General features: G+C 46.9%; 1 pseudogene; it reads right to left on the bottom strand.

Annotated features, from left to right (window-relative positions):
- Positions 1 to 14,366: 14,366 nt before the first annotated feature.
- Positions 14,367 to 14,484, bottom strand: LOC126428598 (5S ribosomal RNA; annotated as a pseudogene).
- Positions 14,485 to 15,017: the final 533 nt, after the last annotated feature.

Here is a 15,017-nt window from a genome sequence, read left to right as displayed (position 1 = left end):
TGAATCAAGGTTTCCGGTTATGTCACTATTATTCAAATGGTTCAAATGGCTCTGAGCACTATGGGACTTAACTACTGTGGTCAGAACTTAGAACTACTTAAACCTAACTAACCTAAGGACATCACACACATCCATGCCCGAGGCAGGATTCGAACCTGCGACCGTAGCAGTCGCGCGGTTCCGGACTGCGCGCCTAGAACCGCTAGACCACCGCGGCCGGCCCACTATTATTCCATGCCAGTTTAAGATGGGTGTTAAAACCGCTCAAAATTTCCGGTTTCTGAAATAAACGATTGTCGTCTTTTTATTCCTCTTTAATTCCTGTAACAAACGTAGAACTGAAACAAAGATGGCAAAATTTTGACTCTCTCAGTTTCAGGATACGTAGAATCAAAATATTAAATAGGGAAATAAAAGAAAACCGTTCGCTGCGTTGCTCGAAAAGAGGTAAGTAGCTGAATACTACAAAGACTCTTCTGTCTCCTACTGATTCTAATTTCTTGGACCTCTGCTCAAAAATCAAGCTGTAATCGGAGATCGTACTGCTGCTATGGCTAACTGATATCTCGGATTTTTCTCGGTTATTAGCAAAAAGTAAAAAACTGCTGTTACAAACGAGATCAAACAAATACCGAAAAATACAACTTACTCAGAGCTAAAATCGGTTTTGACCGGTAGCTTTTACTATCCCCAATACCTGACAGCGCTATTGACAACATTCGCCGGCCGCTGTGGCAGAGCGGTTCTAGGCGCTTCAGTCCGGAACCTCGCGACTGCTACGGTCGCAGGTTCGATGGATGACATTACGCCGTGACACTGGGCCACAATTGTTCACGACTGGTTTGAGGAACGTTGTGGACAATTCGAGAGAAGGGCTTAGCCACTCAGATCTCCCGACATGAGCCCCTTCGAACATTTATGGGACATACTTGAGTGGCCAGTTGACCCGCTAGGGTAGCCGAGAGCGCTAACGCGCTGCTTCCTGGACTCGGGTAGGCGCGCCGGCCCCGGATCGAATCCGCCCGGCGGATTATCGACGAGGGCCGGTGCGCCAGCTGGGCCTGGATGTGGTTTTTAGGCGGTTTTCCACATCCCGCTAGGTGAATACAGGGCTGGTCCCCATGTCCCGTCTCAGTTACACGGCTCACAGACATCTGAACACTTTCGCACTATTCCATGGATTACACTCGGGATGTTGGGGTACACTAATTCCGTCCCGGGGGGTACAGGGCGGCTGCGGGAAGGCCATCCGGCCACTCCTTAAACATTAACGTGCCAAACCAAATTAACGATGGCTGACCCTGCGTAACTGCGGGACAAGGCTCAAGCAGTAGAATTGAAAGGTCAGTTCACTTTCGAAGTTATGGACGGCTAGAGGGGCAGCATGACTCAATATTTCTGCAGGAGCTTCCAGCGACTTGTCGAGTCCATGCCAGGGTGCGATTTGTGCTTCTACCAGTGGGAAGGATGTCTTAGGGGGTTAGTAGAATTACATATGTTACTAGCTTGGACCGTGGTGTTACACATGGTTAAACAGCTATTTATAAATAGATGTTAATGCCGAAACTCACTATTGACACGTATGCATTATCAGAAAAGCCATCCCTTGTTATATCTTTAAAAGTACATTATAGGTAAAGCTTATTTACAAAATCATCTACATGCGGGTACAGATATACTAGGGAATTAAAAACGTAGAAGCACATTTGTGAACAGTTGTACTTATTCTGATGATAGAAAACTGAAACATATTAATAGCGTTAATAGTAAGGCTTTAGCGGTTCTAGGAGCTCAGTCCGGAACCGCGTGACTGCTACGGTTGCTGGTTCGAATCCTGCCTCGGGCATGGACGAGTGTGAAGTCCTTAGGTAAGTTAGGTTTAAGTAGTTCTAAGTTCTAGGGGACTGATGACCACAGATGTTAAGTCCCATAGTACTCAGCGCCATTTGAACCGTTTTGAGTAAGGCTTATTAAAAACTTTCAGTGTTCGGCTCCACAAATTTACATTCTATGTAAAGTTTTACTCCAGTGCGTGGGAAATAAACATCCCAGGTCGGGATACATAAACTAAAACCAGAGGAGGGGAAGATCTGATGCAGAGGGGGGGAAATCCTCCCCATCCCCCCCCCCCCTGCAAATCGCACACTGGTCCATGCCATGTGTAGCTGCTGCACTACGCCGGGCAAAAGGGGGTCCGACACGATATCAGGAGTATTCCACGACTTCTGTCACCTCCGAATTAGCAAAAATTAAGTCTACCCAGTCATTTATGACATTCTATATAAGGATTGTGTTACATGACATAAGGCATGCTACAGCACTCGGCTACTACTGAAGACTTGTACCATAGTACCTGTGGCGTGCAGAGTCCCATCAGGCGAGTGTATTTCATTAGAGACGCCTGGCGCCTAGTAACATCTTCATTACGCGGTCGCGATCTTCGACGCCTGGGATCCGGCTAGAGTTTTTAGGGAGCGGTGGCAAGCTGCCTACAGACGTGGTTATTAGAGCGGGTGCCCTGTAATTGCGGTAATGGTCTCCTCGGCCTCGGGTCTCAAAGCTCGCGGGCCCAACGCACCGACACGTCAGCTGCTCGGCTGCTTCCGCTGTGAGAACCGGCAGAGATTGATGACACCCTTCTGCCCTTCCCCCCCCCCCCCCCTCCCTCTTGTCCCGAAATACTCTGCCTGCTGCTACCGCTTCCAAATGTTGCCTACATTCACAAGTAACGCATAACATTAGAATCGCTCCAATAGTTTAGGACCCAGAACTGAGAATTTGGGACCAATCAGATAGTTTAGGACCCAGAACTACATCTACACTCCGCAGGCCACCCAACGGTGTGTGGCGGAGGGCACTTTACGTGCCACTGCATTACTTCCCTTTCCTGTTCCAGTCGCGTATGGTTCGCGGGAAGAATGACTGCCGGAAAGCCTCCGTGCGCGCTCGAATATCTCTAATTTTACATTCGTGATCTCCTCGGGAGGTATAAGTAGGGGGAAGCAATATATTCGATACCTCATCCAGAAACGCAACCCCTCGAAACCTGGACAGCAAGCTACACCGCGATGCAGAGCGCCTCTCTTGCAAAATCTGCCACTTGAGTTTGCCAAACATCTCCGTAACGCTATCACACTTACCAAATAACCCTGTGACGAAACGCGCCGCTCTTCTTTGGATCTTCTCTATCTCCTCTGTCAGCCCGACCTGGTACACATCCCACACTGATGAGCAATACTCAAGTATAGGTCGAATGAGTGTTTTGTAAGCCACCTCCTTTGTATTCCAATTCAAATCGTTCCGTACGCATACTCCCAGATATTTTATAGAAGTAACTGCTAACAGTGTTTATTCCGCTAACATATAATCATACAATAAAGGATTCTTCTTTTTATGTATTCGCAATACATTACATTTGTCTGTCTATGTTAATGGTCAGTTGCCACTCCCCGCTGCAATTTTCTAATGCTACAACTTTTCTGTATACTACAGCATCATCCGCGAAAAGCCACATGGAACTTCCGACACTATCTACTAGGTCATTTATAAACGAGGGCTATCCACAAAGTACACTACGTTTTGGAATTAAAAATAAATAAAGTATTGGAAATTTTTTTATTACATACAGATGAAAGCCACACTTAAATGCTACTTTTGTACATAGTTGCCATTTGAATTAAGGCACTTATCGTAGCGATGGACGAGCTTGGAAATTCCTTCGTCGTAAAATTCGGCCGCCTGCGCCTTCAACCACGTGGGTACCTCTTCTTGAAGTTGTGCGTCGTCATCAAAACGCTGCATAGGCAACTGCTTCTTCATTGCTGGGAGTAAGTGGAAGTCGCTCGGTACCAGGTCGGGACTGTACGGTGGATGAGGAAACAACTCCCACTTAAAAGATTCGAGAACTTCACGAGTGGCATTTGCCGTGTGGGCTCGGGCGTTGTCGTGAATCAGCAAGATCTTTGAGCCCAACTTTCCCCTGCGCTTGTTTTGTATTGCTCTTATGAGGTTGCGCAGGGTTTGGCAATACCTTTGAGAGTTTGTTGTAGTGCCTCTTTCCAGGAAATCGACAAAAAATCACGCCTTTTATGTCCCAAAAGAGGTAACCACGTGGTTGAAGGCGCAGGCAGCCGAATTTTACGACGAAGGAATTTCCAAGCTCGTCCATCGCTACGATAAGTGCCTTAATTTAAATGGCAACTATGTTGAAAAGTAGTATTTAAGTGTGGCTTTCAGCCGGCCGCGGTGGTCTCGCGGTTGTAGGCGCTTCAGTCCGGAACCGCGCTTCAGTCCGGTCGCAGGTTCGAATCCTGCCTCGGGCATGGATGTGTGTGATGTTCTTAGGTTAGTTAGGTTTAAGTAGTTCTAAGTTCTAGGGGACTGATGACCTAAGATGTTAAGTCCCATAGTGCTCAGAGCCATTTGAACCATTTGTGGCATTCATCTGTATATAATAAAAAAATTCCAATACTTTATTTATTTTTAATTCCAAAACGTAATGTACTTTGTGGATTGCCCTTGTATATTGTGAAAAGCAATGGTCCCATAACACTCCCCTGTGACACGCCAGAGGTTATTTTAACGTCTGTAGACGTCTCTCCATTGAGAACAACATGCTGTGTTCTGTTTGCTAAAAACTCTTCAATCCAGCCACACAACTGGTTTGATATTCCGTATGCTGTTACTTTGCTTATGAGGCGACAGTGCGGAACTGTATCGAACGCCTTCCGGAAGTCAAAGAAAATGGTATCTACCTGGGAGCCTGTATCTAATATTTTCTGGGTCTCATGAACAAATAAACTGACGTTGTGGGACTACTCAAACATCTTGGGAACCAAAAACGAAAGTAACGGACCTACCCCAACAATTTGAGATGTAGAACTGAGAAGGGCAGGATCAGTTCAACAGTTCAGGACGGTGACCTGAAGTTGTGGGACTACTTCAACAGCTTAAGGAACCTGTAATGTACATTGCGAACTGTGCTAACAGTTTTCGATGGAGGTCTGAAAAGTATAAGATTAGATGAACGTTTTAGGATCCAGGACTGAAAAAGTGGAAAGAAACGATCTGTTTAGGAACTTAACATTGAAAATGGAATAAGACACAGAGGACCTAGCTGCCACTGGGCATTGATTTATATCAGTGGGGATAGTTGAAAATTTGTGCCGGACTGGGGTTCGAACCCGAGTCTTCTGCTTACAGGGCAGGTGTGCTGACCACTACTCGGCCCAGAAACAGTGGTCAACACAAATGCACGGACTACCTTAGCATGCCTCCCGTCAGACCCAAACACTCAACTTATCCACACACTACTGATGTAGTACCCCTTGCCAATTATCTTCATTAATCGCGACATTTCGCTGGCTCCCGTAAGGGTTCGAATTTGGCGTGCATCTGTACTGAAGGGACCACTGGCCATCCTCGTTTTAATTATATGTATGCGCTGTCTGTTCTTCCAGACATTTCCAAAACAACGGATCCCACATTTGCAATACGGGCCACCCTGAATGCTTTACGACCCTGAATTTGAAAATGTGGAATGTGGGAACACAGTTTTCGATGCGGAACGGAAATTATAGGGCGACGCAAACAATTTAGGAAGCAGAAATGTAAATTCTGGAGCTACGTCAAAAGTTCAGATGCAGAATAATTTGAACATAATTTTATACATGGCTGCACGTTCAGAGACCGTTTCTAGGTTACAAGTCGCAGGTTCGAATCCTGCCTCGGGCATGGATGTTTGTGATGTCCTTAGGTTAGTTAGGTTTAACTAGTTCTAAGTTCTAGGGGACTAATGACCTCAGCAGTTGAGTCCCATAGTGCTCAGAGCCATTTGAACCATTTTTCTAGGTTACAATTGAAAGAAATAAGCCCTCGGTCACTATTTTTAGACTTAATTAACCTGGTTTCGACACTACTAGTAGTGCCTTCATGAGAATTGAAAACGATTAAAGTGGCCTGTAACATAGTCATAGAGTTATAGGGTGAGACATTTTTATATATAGAGTGTAAGTACTGAATAACAGTAAAAGACATAAACAGTACTTACATGTCCATATAAAGTAATTAACGGACGTTGCATCCTGTGGCTGTACAGGTATGAGCAGCCCATAGTGGCTCACTTTCATTTATTCTATCTTAAATATTTTGTGACTAAAGCCGTTTTGGGGTGTTAATTACTTTATATGTGACATGTAAGTGCTGTTTATGTCCTTCACTGTTAATCAGTACTTACACCCTTTATGTAAAAATGTCTTACCCTATAACTCTATGACTACGTTATAGGCCACTCTAATCGTTTTCAATTCTGATGGAGGCACTACTAGTAGTGTCGAAGCCAGGTTAATTAAGTCTAAAACTAGTGACCAAGTGCTTATTTCTTGCAATTATAATTTGAACAGTTTAGCACTCTGGCTAGGTAATGTAGAAATAAATGAACTGTTAAGGAACCTAGAACCGAACGTGGCAAACTGTGAAAGCTATAGGCCTCTGGATGGAAATTTCAGAATTTCTCGAAGAACTGGGAGAGCACCATTTAAAGTATAGAAATTCTTTCAATCCATATGTGGCATACAGCAAACCAGTGCTTAACAGTATTGATTAAAAACAGTCTTGGTTGCAATCTTAGTTTTTTTTATTTTTCAACGAAGCGTTTCGCCTTATTTAGGCATCTTCAGGTTATCTTTTCTAGATGGACGCGAGAGACACCAAGATCTGCACAGCGCGTTCCCATTCACAGCAGCGAGTAACAGAATAAGATGGGGGCTCAGGTAGTAAGCTTACTCGCTGCTGTGAACGGGAACGCGTTATGCAGATCTTGGTGTCTCTCGCGTCCATCTACAAAAGATAACCTGCAGATGCCTAAATAAGGCGAAACGCGTCGTTGAAAAATAAAAAAAACTAAAATTGCAACCGAGACTGTTTTTTAACCAATACTATTTAAAGTAAACAGCTACCGGGTCTAGGAAACGTAACTGCACCACTTGAACAGTTCAGGATCCCACACTGGAAAAGTAGGAAATCTCGAACAGTTGAGAATCTACTACAGAAAATTCGAATCTTCTCGAACAATTTATTTCTCTTCGAATTTAACCAAGCATGTGGCTGGCAATAACTCAAAACACGCTCTTATCGGTTAGCGCGTTCTTCCGCCGAACCCTTCAGTTGATGTCCGGACGCTAATCGTCACATCCCACAAAGCATTTCTCAAATAACCAAGATGTCTAGCGTACCAGGTTGATGGTTCCAAACGAACTTACCCTAAAGCAACTGTTCAAATGGTTCAAATGGCTGTGAGCACTATGGGACTTAACATCTTAGGTCATGAGTCCCCTAGAACTTAGAACTACTTAAACCTAACTAACCTAAGGACATCACACACATCCATGCCCGAGACAGGAGTCGAACCTGCGACCGTAGCAGTCCCGCGGTTCCGGACTTAAGCGCCTAGAACCGCACAAAGCAACTGTCTACCTGGGTAGAAGTGGGGACTGAAGGCGATCGCTTCATATGGCATTTCATTTCACAATGTACACTCTAAGACAAAATGAAACGACGCATCGCGAAGAAATTGCCCGAATGGGATGGAAATCGGTAGAGGTGATGTACTCGTGCATATGAACAAATGACTACAATTTCTCAGAAACTAAATGATTTATTCAAGGCAAAGAGCTTCACAAATTGAACAATTACTCTACCCCTTCTACTCGTACAAACAGGTACTCGTCTTGGGACTAGCTGTGTTGTTGGATGTCTCCTGAGAAATATCGTACCAAATTTTGCCCAAATGGAAAGTTAGATCGTCAAAATCCCGAGCGTGTTGGAGAGCCCTGTCGATAATGATCCAAACTTCCTCGTTTGGGGAGATACCTGACAACCTTGCTGGCCGACGTAGGGTTTGGCAGGGACGAACACAAGCAGTACAAACTCTCGTCATGTCCAGGCGGGCATTATCTTGCTGAAATTTAAGCCCAGGATGGCTTGTCATGAAGCGCAACCAAGCGGTACGTATAACATCGTCGACGTACCTCTGTGCTGCAAGCGCGCCACGTATGACAACCGGGCTGCCACCCCAGACTAAACGATTCAAGGACGTATAACAGAAGTGGTGTATCCAGTCACGAAATTTGCAGCCATTAACAGTTTTATTTACGATCCTGTGCATCCATCTCCAGGTGATGAAGGGTCTATAATACGCACCGGGTGATCAAAAAGTCAGTATAAATTTGAAAGCTGAATAAATCACGGAATAATGTAGATAGAGAGCTACAAATAGACACACATGCTTGGAATGACATGGGGTTTTGTTAGAACCAAAAAAATACAAAAGTTAAAAAAATTTCCGACAGATGGTGCTTCATCTGATCAGAATAGCAATAATTAGGATAACAAAGTAAGACAAAGGAAAGATGATGTTCTTTACAGGAAATGCTGAATATGTCCATCGTCCCTCAACAATAGCTGTAGTCGAGGAATAATGTATGAACAGCACTGTAAAGCATGTCCGGAGTTATGGTGAGGCACTGACGTCGGATATTGTCTTTCAGCATCCCTAGAGATATCGGTCGATCACGATACACTTGCGACTTCAGGTAACCCCAAAGCCAATAATCGCACGGACTGAGGTCTGGGGACCTGGGAGGCGAAGCATGACGAAAAGTGGCGGCTGAGCGCACGATCACCACCAAACGACGCGCGCAAGAGATCTTTCACGCGTCTAGCAATATGGGGTGGAGCGCCATCCTGCATAAACACCGTACGTTCCTGCAGGTGTTTATCAGCCAGGCTGGGGATGATGCGATTCTGTAACATATCGGCGTACCTCTCACCCGTCACGTTAGCAGTTGCAAAACCAGAATCACGCATTTCCTCGAAGTAAAAAGGCACTATAACATTTACTTTTTTTTTCCTCTAATGAAACCCATGTCATTCCAGGCATGTGTGTCAATTTTTACCTCACTATCTACATTATTCCGTGGTTTTTTCAAATTTATACTGACTTTTTGATCACCCGGTACATTCTACGTAAAGAAATGAGAAATAAAGTGTGACGGAGCAGATGGGGTGTAAGTTGAGAAGGTCGCCCTTCCCGGGGACGGCCGGCGTACGCACGCAGCGGGGCCACGTGGCTTCCCTCCCTCCCTACTTTGCCGCGCGCAAGATTTACGAGCGGCCCGCGCGGGTAAGTATCCGTCCGCCGCGAGACTCGGCCCGCCGGATTGCGCACTTGGAAATACGCGCCGCGTAATGGCCGGCAAGTGGCCGCCTGTTTAGCGCCCAAGTGGGCCGGTGGCTTCTGTCCAGTCTCGCGGCCACCGGCTGCTGCTGTAATCGCCGCCATTATCCGCACAGTGGCCGCGATGGACAAGTGGCCACTACAGCCTCCGTCGGTGATTTACAGTTCGCAATCAACGAGCGAGGCAACACTTGTTAATCGTCTGAGGTTGTATTCCATACCACCGAGCGAGGTGGCGCAGTTGTTAGCACACTGGACTCGCATTCGGGAGGATTTCCTGATTTAGGTTTTCCGTGATTTCCCTAAATCGCTTCAGGCAAATGCCGGGATGGTTCCTTCGAAAGGGCACGGCCGATTTCCTTCCCCATCCTTCCCTCACCCGAGCTTGTGCTCCGTCTCTAATGAGCTCGTTGTCGACGGAACGTTAAACACTAATCTTCTCCTCCTGTATTCCATACCATGTAAGCAAGTGTTTCCGAGACAGTCTAACGCGAATAAACATCCCACTTTCACTTTCTTTCGCTGACGCAACCCTGTACCCCCCCTCCCCAGGACGGAATACGGAATCAGTGTACCCCAACTGTCTGCGTCTAGTGTAACTGGTGAAATAGTGCGGACGTGTTTCAAATGTCTGTAACTGAGGCGGAACATGGGGACCAGCCCGGAATTCACATAGCGGAATGTGGAAAACCGCCTGAAAACCACATCCAGACTGGCTGGCACACCGGCCCTTGTTGTTAATCCGCCGGGTGGATTCGATCCGGGGCCGGCGCCCCTGTATATTATACTAGAACTGACATGTGATTACGTTTTCACGCAATTTGGGTGCATAGATCCTGAGAAATCAGTACCCAGAACAACCACCTCTGGCCGTAATAACGGCCTTGATACGCCTGGGCATTGAGTCAGATAGACTTTGGATGGCGTGTACTGGTACAGCTGCCCATGCAGCTTCAACACGATAGCACAGTTTATCAGGAGTAGTGACTGGCGTATTGTGACGAGCCAGTTGCTCGGCCGCCATTGACCAGACGTTTTCAGTTGGTGAGAGATCTGGAGAATGTGCTGGGCAAGGCAGCAGTCGAACATTTTCTGTACCCAGAAAGGCCCGAACAAGACCTGCAACATGCAGTCGCGCATTATCCTGCTGAAGTGTAGGGTTTCGCAGGGATCGAATGAAGGGTAGAGACACGGGTTGTAACACATCTGAAATGTGACGTCCACTGCTCAAAGTGCCGTCGATGCGAACAAGGGGTGACCGAGACGTGTAACCAGTGGCACCCCATTCCATCACGCCGCGTGATACGCCTGTATGGCGATGTCGAATACACGCTTCCGATGTGCGTTCACCGCGATGTCGCCAAACACGGATGCGACCATCATGATGCTGTAAACAGAACCTGGATTCATCCGAAAAAAATGACGTTTGCCTTTCGTGCACCCAGGTTCGTCGTTGAGTACACCATCGCAGGCGCTCCTGTCTGTGATGCAGCGTGAAGGGTAACCGCAGCCATGGTCTCAGAGCTGATAGATAGTCCATGCTGCTGCAAACGTCGTCGAACTGTTCGTGCAGATAGTTGTTGTCATGCAAACGTCCCCATCTGTTTACTCAGGGATCGAGACATGGCTGCACGACCCGTTACAGCCATGCGGATAAGATGCCTGTCATCTCGACTGCTAGTGATACGAGGCCATTGTGATCCAGCACGGCGTTCCGTATTACGCTCCTGAACCCACCGATTCTATATTCTGCTAACAGTTATTGGATCTCGACCAACGCGAGCAGCAGTGTCGCGATACGATAAACCGGAATCGCGATAGGCTACAATCTGACCTTCATCAAAGTCGGAAACGTGATGGTACGCATTTCTCCTCCTTACACGAGGCATCACACCAACGTTTCACCAGGCAACGCCGGTCAACTGCTGTTTGTGTATGAGAAATCGGTTGGAAACTTTCCTCATGTCAGCCCGTTGTAGGTGTCGCCACCGGTGCCAATCTTGTGTGAATGCTCTGAAAAGCAAATCATTTGCATATCACAGCATCTTCTTCCTGTCGTTTAAATTTCGCGTCTGTAGCACGTCATCTTCGTGGTGTAGCAATTTTAATGGCCAGTAGGGTATCTGCCTCCTACTCCCACCCCGTTCTTATATACACTGATGGGAGACAAAATAGCAACACCAAGGAGGAGCCGTGCGACTTAAACGAAACTTGGTAGGAGTGTATCTACGAGGGCAGTTCAATAAGTAATGCAACACATTTTTTTTTTTCTCGGCCAATTTTGGTTGAAAAAACCGGAAATTTCTTGTGGAATATTTTCAAACATTCCCGCTTCGTCTCGTATAGTTTCATTGACCTCCGACAGGTGGCAGCGCTGTACGGAGCTGTTAAAATGGCGTCTATAACGGATGTGCGTTGCAAACAACGGGCAGTGATCGAGTTTCTTTTGGCGGAAAACCAGGGCATCTCAGATATTCATAGGCGCTTGCAGAATGTCTACGGTGATCTGGCAGTGGACAAAAGCACGGTGAGTCGTTGGGCAAAGCGTGTGTCTCATCGCCGCAAGGTCAAACAAGACTGTCTGATCTCCAGCGTGCGGGCCGGCCGTGCACAGCTGTGACTCCTGCAATGGCGGAGCGTGCGAACACACTCGTTCGAGATGATCGACGGATCACCATCAAACAACTCAGTGCTCAACTTGACATCTCTGTTGGTAGTGCTGTCACAATTGTTCACCAGTTGGAATATTCAAAGGTTTGTTCCCGCTGGGTCCCTCGTTGTCTAACCGAACACCATAAAGAGCTAAGGAGAACCATCTGTGCGGAATTGCTTGCTCGTCATGTGGCTGAGGGTGACAATTTCTTGTCAAAGATTGTTACAGGCGATGAAACATGGGTTCATCACTTCGAACCTGAAACAAAACGGCAATCAATGGAGTGGTGCCACACCCACTCCCCTACCAAGAAAAAGTTTAAAGCCATACCCTCAGCTGGTAAAGTCATGGTTACAGTCTTCTGGGACGCTGAAGGGGTTATTCTGTTCGATGTCCTTCCCCATGGTCAAACGATCAACTCTGAAGTGTATTGTGCTACTCTTCAGAAATTGAAGAAACGACTTCAGCGTGTTCGTAGGCACAAAAATCTGAACGAACTTCTCCTTCTTCATGACAACGCAAGACCTCACACAAGTCTTCGCACCCGAGAGGAGTTCACAAAACTTCAGTGGACTGTTCTTCCTCATGCACCCTACAGCCCCGATCTCGCACCGTCGGATTTCCACATGTTTGGCCCAATGAAGGACGCAATCCGTGGGAGGCACTACGCGGATGATGAAGAAGTTATTCATGCAGTACGACGTTGGCTCCGACATCGACCAGTGGAATGGTACCGTGCAGGCATACAGCCCCTCATTTCAAGGTGGCGTAAGGCCGTAGCATTGAATGGAGATTACGTTGAAAAATAGTGTTGTGTAGCCAAAAGATTGGGGAATAACCTGGTGTATTTCAATGCTGAATAAAACAACCCCTGTTTCAGAAAAAAAATGTGTTGCATTACTTATTGAACTGCCCTCGTACATGTGAAAGATGTCTATTCAGATTCCGTACCAGTCGAGTAAGAGTGGCGCCAGTAGCACCAATATGAGATGCAAATCAGGCTTGCTTAAATCCACGCTGTAACGGTCGTGAGCGTTAGTTACCTTTCGGACTACAGATGGTGAGTTGATGTTAGTCAGGTATGGCTTTATGGCGTCAAAGGCTTGATTATCAACACCTCCCTGAGTTTGAACAAGGTCGTGAACAGGTTTACGATGTTCCTTCTGCGATAGTGCAGAAAGACGTGGTACGACTGTAGGCACTGTACATGATTGGTGGCAGCAGCCGGCCCCTGTGGCCGTGCGGTTCTAGGCGCTTCAGTCCGGAACCGAGCTGCTGCTGCGGTCGCAGGTTCGTATCCTACCTCGGGCATGGATGTGTGTGATGTCCTTAGGGTACTTAGGTTTACTTAGTTCTAAGTCTAGGAGACTGATGACCTCAGATGTTAAGTCCCACAGTGTTTAGAGCTATTTGAATCATTTTGGTGGCAGCAGTGTTCATGAGAATGTGCAGTCGAAAGGAAACCGAGTTCAGGACTGTCATGTGGCACTTTCGAGAGGGAAGATCATCATGGTCGAAGTATGGCGCTGGGGCATTGTACTGCATCTGCGGCAACAATCTGATCAGCAGTTGACACCACAGTGACTCAGTGAACTGTTAAAAATCGGTTTCTTCAAGGACAGTTCCGAACCAGACGCCGTGTAGCGTGCACTCCATCAATTCGAAACCACCGCCATTTGCAGCTTCAGTGGTGCCAAGCGGGGCTTCGTTGGAGGGCAGGGTGAAGGTCTGCTGTGTTTCCTGATGAAAGCTGGTTCTGCCTTGGTACCAGTGATGGCCGTGTGTTGGTCAGAAGAAAGACAGTTGAGGGCCTGCAATCAACCTGCCTGCGTGCTAGACACAATGGATCTACAGATGGAGTTACGGTCTGGCGTGCGATTTCGTATAACAGGATCACTCTCGTGGTTATCTCACGCACTCTAACTGCAGACCTGTAGATCAGTGTGGTGATTCGACCTGATATGCTGCCATTCATGAACAGCGTTTCGAGGAGTGTTTTCCATCAGGATAACACTCGCCCACATACCGCTATTGTATTAAATATGCTCTACAGTGTGTCGATATGTTGTCTTTGCCTGTTCGATCATCAAATCAGTCTCCAATCGTGCACCAATGACACATCATGTGACAACAACTGCAGCGTCATCCACAAAGAGCACTAACCGTCCCCGTATTGATCAACCAAGTACGACAGTCATGGACCTCCTATCCACTGACATATGGGACGTGTACAACACAATGCATGCACGTCTGCATGCTTGCATTCACCAGTTGGTGTTTAACTCCTCCCGCACAGGTCATGTAGGCCCAAAGGTACCGACTGGCCGCCGTGTCACCCTGAGCCCACAGGTGTCACTGGATGCGGGTATGGTGGGGTATGTGGTCAGCACACCGCTCTCCAGTTTCCGAGACCGGAGCCGCTACTTCTCAATCAAGTAGCTCCTCAGTTTGCCTCACAAGGGCTGAGTGCACCCCGCTTGCCAACAGCGCACGGCAGACCGGATGGTCACCCATCCAAGTGCTAGCACTGCCCGACAGCGCTTAACTTCGGTGATCTGACGCGAACCGGTGGTACCACTGCGGCAAGGCCGTTGGCCTGGTGTTTAACATCGGTTATTAATGTACCAGAATTTCACATTTGCAATCTCATTTCTCGTGCTTACATTAATCTACTTGCAATCACTTAAAGTATCTTACCTAGGCGTATGTACTCCAGAAATTTCATTATTCTAATTTATTTTTTGGTGTTGCGATCTTTTCCTCAAGTGTATTTGAGATACGTCATATTACTTCCTTGAGCTGCTGCTAGAATACTTCATTTTTATAGCCATTTTCAGTCGTCTGACCATCACCGGATACCTAATACCAAATAAATACCAAACAATAAATTTATTTGGTATATAAGGGAAAGGATGATGGTCAGTTGTATGAATAAAGGATTTTATCTGCAAATGGTTCAAATGGCTCTGACCACTATGGGACTTAACTTCTGAGGTCATCAGTCCCCTAGAACTTAGAACTACTTAAACCTAACCTAAGGACATCACACACATCCATGCCCGAGGCAGGATTCGAACCTGCGACCGTAGCGGTCGCGCGGTTCCAGACTGTAGCGCCTAGAGCCGCACG

Source organism: Schistocerca serialis, chromosome 12 (genome assembly GCF_023864345.2).
Source record: "Schistocerca serialis cubense isolate TAMUIC-IGC-003099 chromosome 12, iqSchSeri2.2, whole genome shotgun sequence".
NCBI lineage: Eukaryota > Metazoa > Arthropoda > Insecta > Orthoptera > Acrididae > Schistocerca > Schistocerca serialis.
This window is presented reverse-complemented; position numbering and strand designations above follow the sequence as displayed.